Source organism: Chrysochloris asiatica, unplaced genomic scaffold (genome assembly GCF_000296735.1).
Source record: "Chrysochloris asiatica unplaced genomic scaffold, ChrAsi1.0 scaffold00084, whole genome shotgun sequence".
NCBI lineage: Eukaryota > Metazoa > Chordata > Mammalia > Afrosoricida > Chrysochloridae > Chrysochloris > Chrysochloris asiatica.
Genome location: NW_006408602.1, coordinates 7,251,626 through 7,254,384, shown reverse-complemented (window position 1 = coordinate 7,254,384; position 2,759 = coordinate 7,251,626). Strand labels below are relative to the sequence as shown.

Genomic DNA, 2,759 nt, shown 5'->3' with positions numbered 1-2,759 from the left:
TTTGGTATTCAGATTCCAGATCTTTGCACATTTTGTTGTAATATTTGGCTTAATCTTCGTGAGCTGATCTTTGAAATTTCCTGTTCAGCTCTTGGACTTCTTCATCTTCCATTTGCTTTAGCATCTCTACACTGGAGACCAAGTTTCATGTCTTTTCTGACATCCATTTTGACCTCTTCCTTCTTTCCTGTCTTCTTAATGACTTCTTGCTTTCTTCCTGTATGATGTTCTTGATGTTATTCCACAACTCTTCTGGTCTTCTGTCTTTAGTGTTTAGTGTATCTAATCTGTTTTTCAGATGATCTCTAAATTTAGGTGGGATATATTCAAGATCATATTTTGGCTCTCTTGGACTTGTTTTCATTTTCTTCAACTTCAGTGTGAATTTGCATATGAGTAATTGATGGTCTGTTCCACAGTCTGCTCCTGGCCTTGTTTTCACTGATGATATGGAGCTTTTCCATCCTCTCTTTCTGCAGATGTAGTCAATTTCATTTCTATATATTCCATCTGAGGAATCTGTACCTGGACCAAGAAGCAGTTGTTCGAACAGAGTATGGGAACACTAAATGTTTTAAAAGTGGGAAAGGTGTGCGACAAGATTGTGTTCTTTCACCATACTTATTCAACCTGTATGCTGAGCAAATAATACCAGAAGCTGGGTTCTATGAAGAAAATCATGGCGTCAGGATTGGAGGAAGACTCATTAACAACCTGCGATATGCAGATGATAAAACCTTGCTGGCTGAAAGTGAAGAGGACTTGAAACATTTACTGATGAAGATCAAAGAGCAAAGCCTTCGGTATGGGTTGCATCTCAATGTCAGGAAAACAAAAATCCTCACCACTGGACCAATAAACAACATTCTTATCAACAGAGAAAAGATTGAAGTTGTCAAGGACTTCATTCCTCTTGGATCAACTATCAACACTCATGGAAGCAGTAGTCAAGAGATCAGACAACGTATTGCATTGGGCAGATCTGCTGCACAAAACTTTTTTTTTTTTTCTTTTTCCTGTCTCAATATTTTAATGTTCACCTCTCTGAATGCAACATGATTTTTGGTAAAGATAAATTCATTCTAATTTAACATGATATTTCAAACAGGAAATTTGGCTGAGCACATCGATCCCCAAACATCGACTGTGGCTGTAAAGCAACAGAATATCAAATCAGAAAATCTATTGCATTTGGTGAAGAAAGTAAATTCCTCCTCTGTCTTCCAGTTGCAGAAGGCAATGTGCCTCATCAGCTGTGCAAGCTCTTCTCGCCCAAGCCCGAGTCTGTTTCAGACAGAGTACATCCACCTCCACCTTTCTTCTTCCAGCACTTGGAAGTCTGACAAAATACTATTCCAGTAGCTACATCTCCAAGTTTTGAGTCAAGAACTGAATTTAAGATGCGATCTAATCACAGTCAACAAATCGATCATACTGACTCCACATTTCATGAACATGTTCATCACGAAAGAGCAGGATGAGGTCTCTCTGAGCAGCACTAACACTGTGTGATCAATTGGGTATTACAGGGATGCACGTTCTATGGGACAGGAGTATACAGATATGATGGAAACCAACACCAATCTTATTGCACATGGTATCTGGGCGAGCAATAAAAACACTGATACAGGATGAAAATTATTTATGTCTTGCTTCTTCTCAGCCCTTTTGTCTAGAGTCTGATGTAGCAGCGGTATCAATCAACATACATGGGAGAGCTGGGAGTAGCTGGCATTTGATCCAGGATTTTACAAATGTAGCATGCGACTTCGACGGTGCGTTCTTCATACATTAAAATAAAGGGATGCTTCAGAAGTTCCTTATACTTTGGCACAAGTTGACAAAGTTGATGAAACTTGGGGAGAATTCTCTTTCCTCAGAATTACTCAGCTGTGGAGGATCTCCTTTCACCACTTGTGTTAGCTGATCAAATACACTATTCCACTTTGGACAAGGAAACCGGCCTGTGGCCAACTCGTACAATGTGATCCCCAAACTCCAGACATCAGAGCACACATCATATCCTTGTCGTGATGCACTTGGGTCTATTCTTTCAGGTGCCATGTATGGCCTACAACCAGCACCTCTTGTCTTGGCAATGGAGTCCACGAGCTGTCCACTGATGCCAAAGTCACAGAGTTTAATATTCCCACTTCTGTCCAGAAGAATATTGGAAGGTTTGATATCTCTGTGAATGATTTTCAAGTTTTCTTTTAAGTGGTTTAGTGCCTTCACAGTTTTAACTGCCATTATTTGCCCACTTGGTTTGTGAACCATTTTGTTGACAGAACCATAAGCGCCTAGTCCAATTTCTCCAAGGTCTTTCAAGTCCTCCACAGTGAAATCCCAGTGCTGTTCAGGGGAAATCTTCAGTTTTCCTGACGATTCAATGCTGTGTGTTCTAAGTCTCTCTATGTGTGGGTTCTGAACTCCTGTAGGGTTGGGATTCAGAGTAAACCTTGTTGTAGCTTTGAAAGGTGTATTTGCAAAATTCAGCTTCAGTGCTTTGCGTTTACCCTGCATGCTGCTGATGGCCGGGTGGCCCGGCCCCGGGGATCCTACAGAGCCCGGGAAGCCGGTGCTGCTGCCGCCCCCGTAGCCGCCACTGCTAGGGCTCGGAGACACCATTGTTGGGAGTGAGGAGCCCAGCAGCGCTGATGCACAAAACTTTTTAAAGTGTTGAAGAGCAGAGATGTCAGCTTGAGGACTAAGGTGCGCCTGACCCAAGCCATGGTATTTTCAATAACCTCATATGGATG

At 41.9% G+C, this 2,759-nt stretch overlaps 1 pseudogene; it reads right to left on the bottom strand.

Annotated features, from left to right (window-relative positions):
* Nucleotides 1-1,696: 1,696 nt before the first annotated feature.
* On the bottom strand, nucleotides 1,697-2,628 carry LOC102829332 (annotated as a pseudogene).
* Nucleotides 2,629-2,759: the final 131 nt, after the last annotated feature.